The sequence below is a fragment of the Vipera berus genome, assembly GCF_964194415.1.
Source record: "Vipera berus genome assembly, chromosome: 6".
NCBI lineage: Eukaryota > Metazoa > Chordata > Lepidosauria > Squamata > Viperidae > Vipera > Vipera berus.
This window is the reverse complement of record NC_138208.1, coordinates 67,167,518-67,182,540: the sequence shown is the minus strand read 5'-3', so window position 1 is coordinate 67,182,540 and position 15,023 is coordinate 67,167,518. Positions and strand designations below refer to the sequence as shown.

Genomic DNA, 15,023 nt, shown 5'->3' with positions numbered 1-15,023 from the left:
ACCACTTTCCAAGAAAAGTGGCACGTGCATATTTCCTGATATGGTGCCTGCTGATTTAGCTTAGACATGCACAGGACTTCTCCTCTTCAGGAAAATATGAATGGAAATGCTGAACTGCCATAAACCCCTCAATCACATGTCATTTTGAAGGCAAACCATAGTACTGTTTTCTAGACAAAATGTTTGGTTGGGTTATTATTCATAATGGAAACTTTTAAAAGGGGAGTGCTACTAAATTGATATATATAAAACTACCAGAAAAAACATTCTAATTGCTTGGTGTAACCTTTCTTCTAAAGTGCATGTATTTTGTTACTGTGATAAAATGTGCACCTTCAGCAGCAGAGGAGGAAGATTTTGTCAACTTAGAAATTTCCTACGAAGAAACCCAGATCAAGAGATTGTGCAGCCCTGAGCTGAGGGAGGAAGAGTTTCAAGCTAATCACATCCTAGAATCTCTCAGGAGATAGAGACAGATAGACAGACGGACGGACGGACGGACGGACGGATGGATAATTTCTATTAAGTGTAAGCAAATACAAGGATTGGAGTTGATTGGATCTTATTGTCTCATCTCTGGATTTGAGCCTGACAGTTACGTTTCTTTAAGAAGTTAATTTGCAGTGTTACTACAGAAGATAGTAATTAGTGAGTTTGCTATCAGATAAAATTAACATGGGGGAAGGTATTCTTTTGCTTTATGAGAAAAAATTATGATCAATTTAATAACACTAATGTTAAAGCATATAATTCACAGAAAGGAAGTTACTCTTTGACCTAATTATTCATTTTTTATAAAAAAACAAACTTTCAATTTTGTATTAAAATATTATAGACTAAGATAGTCTAAGACAGGGATGTCAAACTCCTGGCCCGCAGGCCGGAGGCGTCATCCAGATGCCACGCCCACCCCATTGCCGGCAATGGCAAAACTGTCCCAATACGTTGCGCAATGTCACATGATGTTGCACGTTTGACATGTCTGATCTAGGAAGTAGTAATGCAAAATGGTAACTAAATGCATTGGTTAACCAAAATTTGAGGTGCTCATCACATTCCTTGATTATTCCTTCATGTATCTTTTTCTTGTTTGAAGCATTTTATCTAAATCTGAAAACTTAAAAAAATGGTTTCCAACTCTCATTTTTAGGGCAAGTGTAAAGAATTACTGGCTGTTTCTCCAACATATCAAACTAAAGTTTTCTGCAGGCTAGACAGAGAAAAAATAGGGCAGATATAATGGAAAGAGGGAAATTGACATAATATTGGCATTGTATTAAAATCACTATATGTCCCCAAAACTACTCCATGAATTTTTTCTTTAAAAAAATGGTTGTATCCAACATGAAAAATCTAGCTACATTATACTTTTCTTAATTTATTACATTTTTAAATCTACACTGAAGTTACAAAATAGACCCCATTGCTAACAATTGCAAAATATCAGTGAATAAACTTAAAATAATGCTTTCTATCTTAAATATGTTTAACACAACCATTATTTAAATAATTTTAAAACTTCAATTCTTTACTCATGTCTTTTAAAGATATTAAAAAGACAGACGAGAGAAAAGGAACAAAGCAATTTAGATCATTTGACACTGAATACATATGGCAAACCTTGCATTACAGATATTACTACTGCTATATTTGCAATATTCCAGAATTTTTTGATATTGCCACTGGGTTATAAAATGCTATTTTACAAATTAAATTTGCACTATTGTAAAGCATATTCCTTTCACAACTTAAACAAGCATATCTAGAAAACTTAACTATTTGGACATATTACAGAATTCATTAGCTACCTATGATTACGAAAGTAGGACCTTATATAAAGCAAGACAGGAAGAAAATCAACTTTTTAGAGCTGTGGTGCTGGAGAAGGCTCCTACATATTCCTTGGATAGGAAAGGTGACAAACAAGCAAGTACTGGAGCACATAGTATCAGACATGTCACTGGAAGGAAAAATCACGAAATGGTGTCTTATTTATTTTGGCCACGTTATGCAGGAGAATTCATGTAAGAAAGCAATTATGTTTGAAAGAGTTAGTGGTAAACAGAAACCAGGCCGTCAAAGAACACAGTGCCTTGACACTATCAAAGATGACACCAGCCAGAGCATAGAAAAGCTCATAGAAGTAGTGCAAGATTAGTAGAAGTGGAGAGACCTGGCCCATAGAATTTCCAAGAGTCAGACAAAACTGAATGAATAACATCATCATCAACATCACAGAATTCATTCAAAAACTAAAACAAACAAAATTAGGAGATCTCAAATCGCTAGAAGTATGAATGTGCCAAGCTCTGAACACATACCTTGGATAAAGACATTCTTATAAAAACTTCCCCCTGGGTCACATGAGGCAGAAGGATTTTTTTTACTATGTTGAATTCTAACATAAAACTATCACTAGTTTTGGGTAGTAAAATGCATTTTAAAAGCATGCAAACTGAAGGAAAGGAGGGAGGGAGGAACAATTACCATCATCACACTCACAGAAATCGAGGTGTACTCTCCTTCAGTGGCATCATCTTGCAATTGCCCTACCAACTACAGCTTTGATCTATTCCAATATACATTCATACACATACACAAATTATCTACAAGTGGAGAAGATTTCAAGCCAGGCCATCCCAGCAAGTTTGGTCTCATAGCAGACTGCCTAAGGCTGGAAGAAGTCCTAAGAACTCTAGAATTTCATCATGTATAGGCAGTTCTTGCACAACTGATGTCAAAATATATCAGTCTAGCCTACTGGAAAAAGAGTTCCATAAATTAGATCTACATAGGAATTATGTCAAGGGGAAACCTCTGCTGTCCAGAACGAAGTTCAAGGCAAGCCTAAAATTTGCTCATGAACATCTAGGAAAAGACCAGCACTTCTGGAACAGTATGCTCTGGGCAGAAAGTTAAAAATAGAGTTATTTAGCCACAGTACCAGATATATGTCCGGTGAAAACCAAAAATAGTATTTTACCAGAAGAATCCTATATCAACTGCAAAGCATGGTGATGGAAATGTTATAGTTTGAGTTGCTTTGCTGCATTAGGGCTAGGCAGTTCAGCTTCACAGAATCCACTATGAATTCTTCATTGTACCAGAGGGTGTTTGAGGATAATGTGTGATGCCATTGTCAGAAAACTAAAGTTCAAGCAAAACTGAACCTTTAAAGATGAACATTAGCTCTAAACATTCCAGTTAATCATCAAGAAATAGCTGGAAGAAAACAAAAGAAATGAGGGTTCTGGAACTGCTAAGTCAAAGTCCAGATCTAAATCACATCAAGATGGTGAGGGGTGTTTGAAATGGACTGTGCATGTAAAAAACTTCCCAAACATCACAGTTGCAAAAAAAAAATCATGGAGAAATGTGGAAAAATTCCAGTCGATGTCAAAGACTGGTAGACAGAAATGCCTACCTGAGGTTATTACTGTCAAAAGGTTATTACTGCCAAAGCATTAGAGCAATGGTGTACTTACATTTTTCCATATGAGAAAATTTTTACATTTTTGTTGAATAAATGATTTATAGGTTTTTGTTCAAATATCATCTTTATCTTAATATATTATTTTAATAATGATATTATGTCCACATATATTAAAAAAGACTTTACTTGGGGCATATTGCTTTTTCATATGATTGCATACAACTGCTCCAGCCACAATAAATGGTAATTGTTTAGAGAGGAGACAGGAGAAACAGGTAACAAGAAGATAATTTTTATCCTTAACATTTAGGATGAAATCCAGAAATATATAATGCTTCCCCGAAACACAAACAAACATAGCTTAGTGGATTTTTGTAAAAAAATAAGAGATAGTTATGGACCTGTTATAAAGGTAAAAAGTTAAATTTAAAAGCATAAACATATCTACAAGTTTAAGACAAGTTTGAATTATTCATTGCCAAAAATCATTACTAGACAATCAACAATGAAAATATCTATTTTTAAAAAATCTTACTTAATAAGATCAGAAACAGCAGCTGATTGAAGCAATCATATTCATTTTAAAAAAACACTGCAAAAAGTCATTTTGCTTTTCTCAGTTCCACAAACATTCTCTAGAAAGATGATACCACATTCTAATGTCTCTGAATGAAACATTTAGGAATTTCTCTTCTTAAATATTCAGTTCAGCTTCTTCAAGCAAACTGCCCAAAATAAGCCACTCAATATAGCAGTTTTATCAGAACCACTACTGTATTCTTTCTCTTCAAAGACTGGATAGGTTTAGTTTAATTTATTAAAATACACAGTTATAACCAAATAGTAAATTAAAACCCAATGATGTTTTAAACTGAAGGACTGGACCATTCAGTGAACATGAATATCATGTCTCCTCCAGAGAACTCTTTTTCTAAAAAAAAAAAAAGCTCAATTTTCCAGAGCTAAAAAACACCCAAGAGAAACATTTTATCATTGGAAATAGTGACACTGGTTATCAAATTCTATTCAGGAAATATATTATAAATACATACATTATATAGAGGTGTGGGCTGAATTAATGAACTGATGAAAAAAAATGATCAAGTAAGACGCAAATGGCTGAATTCCTAATGAGTAAGTTGCTACTCACAGTGTTCCGTATCCACTGTAAAGTATTGGGCTTTGTCTTATCAAAGAGTATCACGTGGGGTTAATTGCTGGAAGGTTGCTTAAACAGGGAAGCTGGTTAATGGCTCCCATCTCCTCAGACAACCCGTCTCCAGCGCCGCCATTGGCTGCTTCTAGGGCAGCAATAGGTTGCTTTAAACCTATTGGCTGCCACCTAGGCACCAGGGTATAAATAGCTGCATTTGCAGCCTTGTTGCTCAGTTCAGTTCCTGTAAGCAAATAAAGAATGATTCTTGCTGAACTCACTCGCCTCGTCTCTTCAATTAAGCACAGAACCCAGTATATAACACTGGCGATGAAGGTGGGATCCTGCTCCTCCAACAGAGCTGAGAGTCACTAGGGGAGAGGCCGGAACGCGCCTGGCAGGAAAAAAACAATTCCCCACCTCTACGGTCGGTCTAGCACAGCCACACTAGCGACCACACGCCCAGAGGACCAGTCCCTGGGCATACAGAGGAGCAGGATAAGAAGACAACGAGCCCCAGCTGCAAAGACCAACAGAAATGGCGAAGGTCAGAAACCTAGAAGAATTTGATATAGCTCACCCAGAAAGATGGTCTTCCTATCTATCCAGGGTCGAGAACTATCTCCACGCCAATCAAGTCGCCAAAGATGGCCTGAAGGCCGCTATGCTCCTGTGTGTTTGCGGCCCAGCCATGTTCAACATCGCAGAGAATTTGTTCGTGCCAACGCCATTGGAGTCCGTAATGTTCATGGACTTGAAGAAACGGCTCGGCGACCATTTCCAGCCCAAGCTGTTGGTAATCGCTTGGCGCCATGTGTTCGAACAGAGGGTTCAGCAACAAGGTGAAACAGCGTCTGAATTTATCGTGGTGTTGAGGCAAGCTGCATGCCTATGCCAGTTCTCCGACATAGAGGAGAGGCTCTGGGACCGGCTCATCTGCGGCCTCCGGAATCGAGTGTTACAGCAAAAACTCTTTGCCAAAGAGACCGTGTCGTTCCCAGACACACTGAAAGAGATCATGGGGGACGAAGGCGCCGGCGGGGCCATATGAGCCATGCGACCCGCCAAACCAGCACAGCATGAGGAAGCCATCCACCATGAGGATGCCGAACACGCAGAAGACCCCGAAGACAACACAGAAGTTGAAAAGCTTCATAGGCACAACGACCAACAGTGTCACAGCGACAAGCAACAAGGGGCAACTTACAAGGCAGATCCCTTCCTTAGGTGCCCAGGGTGTGGTGGCCACCACCAACGCATGGACTGTAGGTTCCGGACAGCCATGTGTGGGGCCTGAGGGAAGACCAGTCACATCGCGTCCATCTGCAGAGGTTGCCAGAGGTACCAGCCATCGAATCGCCACTCGGACATTCCAATTAGGAGAGGTACCAGGGCCCCAGGGCAGTATAGCATAGGGTTTTGCTCTAGCCACAGAAGCATTTGCCGCACAGGAGCTCACCGCCCTATTAAGCCGAAGTTTAGACTTCAGGTGGAGCTCCAAGGGGTCCCTTGCAAGATGGAGCTGGACACGAGCTCAGCCGTATCTATTATATCACTTGAGACATTTAATTTCATCTGCAATAGCAGCAAAAGATGGGCCAAGCTTAGGCCATCTGACATTATACTGACCGACTTCCAGAATGCCAGAGTCGCAGTCAAAGGTGAGGCCACACTGGCTGTCAAATTTAAGGGGTTTTCTGGGCACCTGGACGTTGTCATGGTAGGGGGTCAGCGAACAAGCCTGATTGGGCTCGATTGGTTTGATGCACTAGGCATCCAAGTAACCGGGATCAACCGGACGAAAGACATGAGTCTAGCGACAGTATGCAAAGAATTCGCAGATGTGTTTGACTCAGGTCTGGGGACGTACACGGGCCCGCCAATAACATTTAAACTAGATCCTACTGTAGTACCAGTCAGGATTAAACGTCATAGAACAGAGGGTACTTCAGCCCGTAGATGGGGGTGAATGGGAGACCCCAATCGTCACGCCACTAAAAGCCAACGGGAAGGTAAGAATCTGTGCTGATTACAAATGCACAATTAATCGTGCACTCAAACAGCATGCGTACCCAGTACCAGTAGTAAGCCACATCCTGGCATCCTTGCAAGGTGGTACAATTTTTGCAAAATTAGATTTGGCTCAGGCCTATCAACAGCTTCCTGTGGATGAGGCCACAGCCACAGCACAGACAATTGTAACCCACAGGGGGGCGTTTAAAGTAAAACACCTGCAATTGGGTTCAGCGTAGCTCCTGGCATTTTTCAGGGCATTATAGAGCAAACGCTCAAGAGCATTCCAGGGGTTTGCCCCTATTTCAATGATGTGCTCATCGCCGGTGAGTCCACTGAGGTGCTGGCAAGGAAGCTTAGAGCCGTCTTCCAAAGGCTACGTGAAGCAGGCCTTAAGCTTAAGAAGAATAAGTATAGTATTGGAGTCCCTTCAACTGAGTTCTTGGGTTTCTGTATTGATGCCGACAGCATCCACCATGCTGAGTCAAAAGTGAAAGCCATTCAGATGGTACCCAGCCCCAAAACGAAGGGAGAGCTTCAGGCATTCCTAGGCCTCCTAAATTTTTACCATGTGTTCCTCCCTAACAAGGCTGCAGTGGCAGAGTCGTTACACCAGCACTTGGACAAAAATACTGCGTGGAAGTGGAGTAGTGTTCAAGAAAGCAGCTTTCAGGAATTAAAGGCTCTACTGTCCATCAGTTCTACGATCATTCACTTTAAGGAATCGATGCCAGTATGCCTTGTGTGTGACGCGTCCCCATATGGGGTAGGGGCTGTCCTAAGTCACTTGGAGAGCGATGAAACTCAAGTCCCGATTGCTTTTTATTCCAGGACACTGTCCTCCGCAGAGTGTAATTACGCACAAATTGATAAGGAGGCATTGGCCATAGTAGCTGGAATAAAAAAATTCCATGACTACTTGTATGGCAGGGACTTCACGGTCTTCACAGACCATAAACCGCTATTGGGGTTGTTCACTACAGACAGACACCCCACATCTTATCCCCTAGAATGTTAAGATGGTCCATTTTTTATCGGCATACAGCTTTATGCTAATTCACAAACCCAGCAAGGATATGGGCCATACAGATGGCCTGAGCAGGCTTCCACTGCCTCAAATCAAGCCAGATCCGGCCCCAGCAGCCCACGTTTTGTCCATTCAGGACTTGCCGGAGTTTCCCCTCCATGTGGGGGACATAGCTGCAGAAACGGCGGCAGACAAGATTCTAAGCAGAGTGCTATCTTGGGTGCACACAGGGTGGCTAGAAAAAAGCCCTAGCCCTGAGTTCCAGAGCTACTTCACACGGAGACACGAGCTCTCGGCTCATAAGGGTTGTATTCTATGGGGGAACAGGGTCATTGTTCCCACCTCATTGAGGGACAGGGTATTGCAATCGCTTCATGTAGGTCATCCGGGTATTGTTCACATGAAAGCTTTGGCATGAAGCTATTTATGATGGCCAGGATTAGATAAAGCCATTGAAGCTCAAGTACATGGGTGTTACATGTGTCAGCAGTCTAGGCCTGAAATACCAGACCTCCTGCTCATAGATGGAAGGAGACACAAACCCCCTGGTCGAGGATTCATAGACTTTGCTGGGCCCTTTCAGGGACAGTGGTCGATAGCCACTCTAAATGGCTGGAAGGTATACCAATCGCAAATATGACTACTGCTAGGACCATCCAGGTGCTTAGGAAACTCTTTGCAACACATGGGCTACCGGACGTCGTAGTGTCCAATAATCAGGCCCAATTCACTGTGGCAGAATTTCAGGCTTTCCTAAGGGCAAACCTCATTAGGCATGTGACATTGGCTTCATTTTATCCATCTAGTAATGGGCAAGCCGAACGAATGGTGCGCACCACGAAAGAATCACTGAAGCACATAGTGACTGGGGACTGGCACCACAGACTGGCTGACTTTTTGCTCTGCCAACATTCCACACCATGCACAGCAACGTGCAAAAGCCCAGCAGAGCTGCCCTGGGGGAGGCGACTAATCACGAAACTGGACAGGTTGCACACAGAGCAGGTGGCAGCAGAGACCTCTTGCCCAAGACCCCCGAGGGGGTTGCAAGTGGGTGACGGGGTGTGGGCCCAGAACTATGGGCATGGGGACTTGTGGATGCCAGGGAAAATCACCAAAACGTCGGGCCCTCCTTCATACAAAGTGGGCCTAGAGGGCGGGCAAGTCATTTGTCTCCATATAGATCAGCTTAATAAGCATTTTCCAGAATGGCCACAAAATGAGGACTTCGTCCCAGGTCCCATCCACGGACCTCAAACCGGCAGCCGGGCTGAGCAATCCATGTGCTCTGAGGTTCCAAGCAGTCAGAGCAACGGGGAGGTGGTCGTAGAGGGGCAAAACCCGAGAGTGCAACATGGGGCCCCTGATGAAGAAAGTCAACCAGAACACTACAGCCGCTGTGCTAACTCTGCGGAAGGATTAGACTCTGGGGTGGGCCGACCTGGAATGGCCAGCCAGAGAATTCCGAGTCAGCCAGACTCGCTCGAACTCATGGACCCTGGTCTACCCAGCCCGGCAGACAAGCTCTCCCAGGCATTCCACGAGGGTTCGCAAGTCTCCTGCATATTTACAGGATTTTGTTCAAAAATAACTGAGTTATAATGTTATATTTGTCATTGAATTGCTGCTAGCCAGGAAAGCCACTGTATTAGCAAAATACGGAACAACGTGTACTTTTGCATACTACTTTTGTATCTCTGTTAACTCTGTAATTGCTGTAAGCATTCCTTTTGTTACTATAATGTGTGTACATTCTAGGGGGGAGGGGTGTAATGTATTGGGCTTTGTCTTACCAAAGAGTATCACATGGGGTTAATTGCTGGAAGGTTGCTTAAGCAGGGAAGCTGGCTAACGGCTCCCAGCTCCTCAGACAACCTGTCTTCAGCGCCGCTATTGGCTGCTTCTAGGGCAGCAATAGGTTGCTTTAAACCTATTGGCCGCCTCCTAGAGGCCAGGGTATAAATAGCTGCATTCGCAGCCCTGTTTTTCAGTTCAGTTCCTGTAAGCAAATAAAGAATGATTCTTGCTGAACTCTCTTGCCTCGTCTCTTAAATCAAGCACAGAACCCAGTATATAACATCTACCACAACCTATTTATTTTCTCAGTTGGGGGGGGTTTGAGGAAAACAAGACAGTCATTTTGAATTGGAGCTAGAAATCTACTTCTGGATTAATGAAGCAAAAGAATACTATGGCACTACAACAATTCAGCAACTGCAGAAAAAGTAGAGCCAAGGAGGTTGATGACAATGCGGTTCATAGGAATGACATTAAAACTTCAATGTGGAAGTGAACTAAATTTATTTTTGCTGGTTCTGATTCTAAACGATATACATAACATGGCAGAAAACACAACCAGAAAATACACATTATATTATAGACAATGTTTGTGAAACAAGCAGCAAAATATACATATATTGAAGACTATCTAGATACAAGTAATGGAAATGTAGCTGGACAGATGCTATGGGGCTGAACTTAGAATAGAATTTAAGATGCTGACAGCATAAGACATAGAAGAGGGAATCAAGCTATTCTCCAAAGCGCCTGAAGGCAGGACAAGAAGCAACGGATGGAAACTAACCAAAGAGAGAACCTAGAACTAAGGAGAAATTTCCAGTTAGAACAATTAAATCAGTGGAACAACCTGCCTCCAGAAGCTGTGAATGCTCACTTAATGGCCCACATGGTCCTTTATTAATGGTGGCAGTTGGGACTGCTGGAACTGCCATCACCCAGTGGTGTGGTTACCTGCTTTTTCAATTTATAAACATATTGCTTAACAACGAAGTTTCTGGTCCAAATTAGCTTACTGTTAAGTAAGGACTACCTATGATGGTGGGAGGTATATGCATCATGCTGCTATTTCTTTGCTGTTTCTGCTATACTATATTAGGCTTACATTGTTGATTGTACTTGAATGGCATTTGAATATATTCTTTCTCTCTTCTTGCTCCTAAACTCTGATACTAAAATATAACTCAGATTGATTAAGTTTATATAGCAGTCTTCCAATATCTCAGGGGCTGCCACAAAGAAGAGAGACTCAAGCTATTCTCCAAAGCGCCCAAAAGCAGGACAAGAAGCAACGGATGGAAACTAATCAAGGAGAGAAGCAACCTGGAACTAAGGAGAAACTTCCTGACACTTAGAACACTTAACCAGTGGAACAACCTGCCTCCAGAAGCGGTGAATGCTCCAACACTGGAAGTTTTTAAGAAGAGACTGGACAGCCATTTGTCTGAAATGGTATAGGGTTTCCTGCCTGAGCAGGGGGTTGGACTTCCAAGGTCCCTTCCAACATAATAATTATAATTATAAATTATATCCCAATTTTTATTTGCAGCACATATTCCTATGGTCTACAGGTAATCCTAAAATTATGAAAATTAGGAGTGGAATTTTGGTTGTAAATTGCTGGGGTCAAGTCACCACATGACCAGACCCAATTTTACAATGATTTCTTTGGTGGTTTACAAACAAATCATGTGGTCATTAAATTAATCATGTGATTGTTAAAAGACTCAGTGGTCTGGCAAAAAAGGTCACATATCACAATCACATGACCATATGACGCTTCTTCCAATCATAAATATGAACCAACTGTCAACTGCTCAAATTGCAGTTACATGACTGTGAAAGTGGTGCAATGGTCATAAATGTGAGTACAGATTGTTAAGCTCTTTTTTCTAAGACTATCATAAAAAACCTTTTTCCAAGGCTATTGTAACTTTGAGCCATCATTAAATGAACGGTTAGAAGTTACCTGTATTACAGTATACAAAGTTAGTGTTTTCTTTTACTAAATTATTATTCAAGTTTGTTGGCAGCACAGTAGATTCTGTGTCATGAGGAAAAACTTCACGTTATGCCATTCAATAAATTATAATTCAAATAATTTATTAAGCAACAGCTATTTGAAGTCAAATTGTAGCCTTCTTAGCATTATGACTATAACATAGGCACCAGTTTTTCCTGTCTTGAATTGTATTTAAAATATTTATAGTCCCTAACTTGACATTTTATACCAAAGATGGATAATACATAATATAGACAAATGAACAAGACATCATAAATACACGAAAGAAAAAAAATAAGTGTAACATTCATATTGAAGGGAAAAGCTTTCATAAAATAAAGCAGACTTCAATCCCAATACAAACGCAAAATTTTTTTAAGTGGGTATGTCTTAAACATGGATTTCCTACACTTCACGTTCAAAAGCAATTATTTCATTGTGAAACATTTCTCAGCTGTAATTTAATTTAGCAATTTTAGAGATTAAATTTTCAATATAATATAATAGCCAGATAGCCATTATTCCTTCAACTATATAACATAATATTTAACTAAGATATTACTCACCTATTGAATTCATCAGCAAGGAACTTTTTCTCCAAGTTCTTATCTATAAAACATTTATCATAGCTGAATCTTTTCTAGGATCTCCTGTCTATGTACAAGCCATGCAATGTTTGGAGAACTTGAGGGAAATTAAATGGTTTGAAATTTTTAGAAGAAGTCAGCAGGCATTTACATCCAGCTTATTATAGTGATTTTTCTTATCATCTAACTGCAACTCACAAAAACCACAAAAAAAACACATTAAATCCTCTGAACATGAAATAATGTATTATTGAAGTCACAGCAGGAGAGCTGCTTAGATGGTATTTAAAAAGAAAAGGTAGTTCTAGAACAACCACCTTTTTCCATTACAAGGTAATAACTAAAGAAAAGGGAGGATACATTTTTATACATTTTGTGGATATTTTTTATCCACAATCACAAAAGGAACAAAGAACTGATCCTTGTCTTCATTTATTGTTCCTTTTCACAATAGGAAGAATTAATGCCACCAGCTCAGATTCCTTGTTTCAAATATGTCCAAAATACAAAAGTGAACATGTAAGACAGATGTTTATGTGCAGTATTAAAAATGTGTAGCAATCCTGCATTATCATCACCAAAACAACAATACATTTCCTCAGAGTCTTAACTGGCACTGGTTCATGCTAATATCTTATTTCAATTTATTTTTTCTTTAATTTTAAGAACTTGCTTTAGTTTTCTATTTGCATTATCGGACATATCTGTCTTACTAAGCTAGGTAGACAAATCTGTCTTTGCATAGATTAGACAACTAGTATTTGTCTGCTGTCTCTATCCAGATGACAATATGTGGTCGCTAGGACCATTCCAGACAAAAGGACATTTTTGTTCATCACCAAGTCCACCCAAAATCTGTTGACTCCCATCTACAGATAATTCCCAATGTGAAATATGTTTGGCATACCTGTCATACACACTCCAATTTCATTTTTCTTTTCCTGGGCAATGAATATAACAGTGTTTTAGGATTATATCTAAATGTTTGTGTCTTTCTGAACCAGTATATGTACATCATAGAAGTCAAGATGGTTTGCAAAGATAAATAGAGGTATAGTAAATGATGCTGGTATAAACTAAATTTAGCGTTGCTTCTTTTTCTTATCTCATGCTTTTATTGTCTTCGCTTATTTTTTTCACATTCCATTACCATATTTCGCTTACTCTTGCTTAGTCCAAACAGAAAATTACAATGCATACATGTTTAAATGCTTATAAAATATATCCCAACAATTCATGTTTTCAAAGTTCCCAATGCCAAATCCTAAACTCAGGTAGTAAGTTCCATTCAAGTGAACTCAATTATTTATGAATTATTATGTTTCAATTTGTGCCACATGATAATTCACACTATAATTATATTGATTATATAAAACATGTATCATTTTCAGTTTCCTCTTATGTTCATAAGTCAGCAAAAAAAACCTAAGAATATTATTGTATTTCACAGCTAGAACTGCATTTTCTGGAAGCAACAAACTATTCCTACTGTGAGCTCCCATTTCCAGAACTATAAAGCAGATTCAGAAGATGCAGTCTCTAAGGCAGCCATGTCAAACTGCCAGCCCGTGGGCCGGATGCATCATACTGAAACCGCGCCCACCCCATTGCTGGCAATGGGGGAAAAGTCACGATATTTCATGTGACGTCACATTACGTCGTGAGTTTGACATGCCTGCTCTAAGGGACAAGAGCAAGGGTACAAGTCAACAAATAAAATATCCCAAAATCTATTTATGAAATTGCAGCAAATCATATCCATGTTTTATTCTTCAGTATTCTGGTATCAACTGTGAAAATTTGAAGCAACTGTAGACTTACAAAGCTATTTAACATTTAATCATTTATATGACAGGATTTAAATCAGACAGAGTCTTGACATCCTAAGTAGTAAGGTTACAAATACAGTAGTCCTCAACTTACAATCACAACAGGGACCAGAATTTCCATTGTTTAAGGAATGTGGTTGTTAAGTAAATATTGCCAAATTTTACAACCTTTTTTGCCATAGTTGATAGACAAATCACTACAGTTATTAAGTGAATTAAGCTTGTAAGCCGCCCTGAGTCTTTGGAGAAGGGTGGGATATAAATGGAATTAAAAAATAAAATAAAAAATATGGTCGTTAATCAAGCCTGGCTTTCCCCCTTAACTTTGCTCATCAGAAGCCAACTAAGAAAGCTACAAATGGTGAGCACATGGCCCTGGGATGCCGCAACTGCTGTAAGTACATGCCAGTTGCCAATCTCCCAAATTTTGATTTTGTAGGGATGCTTCGACGATCATAACTATGAGCAGGGCTTTTTTTCTCATAGAAGGCTCAGAATGGAGTTCCGGCACCTTTTTTGGATGGAACCTTGTAGGGTAGGCAAGGTGGTTTGTATGACATGTGTGAGTTCCGGCATCTTTTTCTTTTACAAAAAAAGCACTGACTATGAGAACTGGTCAACACTTTTTTCAGTGTAACAGTGTAACTTTGAACAGTTGCTAAATGAATGGTTGTAAGTCAAAGAATACTTATAATCATGCTTTCCTTTAATATTGTTATTGTTATATAAAGAGAAGTTAGGTTTTTAATTAAATTTGTTCTGTTTTTAAGGAAGAAAAAATCTAGAATCTGTTATTGGAGAAATTGCTCTTTTTATAGCATTTCACCAACTATCATTCTACATGTAGTGATCATTTTTCTTCACACCTAGTACCATGTAGTTTAGAGATCCCCAACCTTTTGGGCACCATGGAGAAAGTCTTTTCCACGGACCGGAGAGTGCATTGTGTTGTATGCTGCCTGCATCCCACAGATGGGGATTAGCTTGTTTGTGCGGACCAGTTGCTGGCATGCCACGGACCGGTACTGTTCCATGGACCGGGGGTTGGGGACCCCTAATGTAGTTAACTGTGATCTGTCCTTAAAATTGCTCCTTTAAACCTCTTATCAACGCATTGGTAAAACAGCATACCAGAAACAGAAAAGAGGAATTATTATAAGGAAACATCACCTTAGCAATAAT

At 40.0% G+C, this 15,023-nt stretch overlaps 1 protein-coding gene across 2 annotated transcripts in view; it reads right to left on the bottom strand.

Annotated features, from left to right (window-relative positions):
* Positions 1-15,023, bottom strand: part of LARGE1 (LARGE xylosyl- and glucuronyltransferase 1) — a 385,917-nt gene that overhangs the window by 360,740 nt on the left and 10,154 nt on the right. The window lies entirely within an intron of this gene.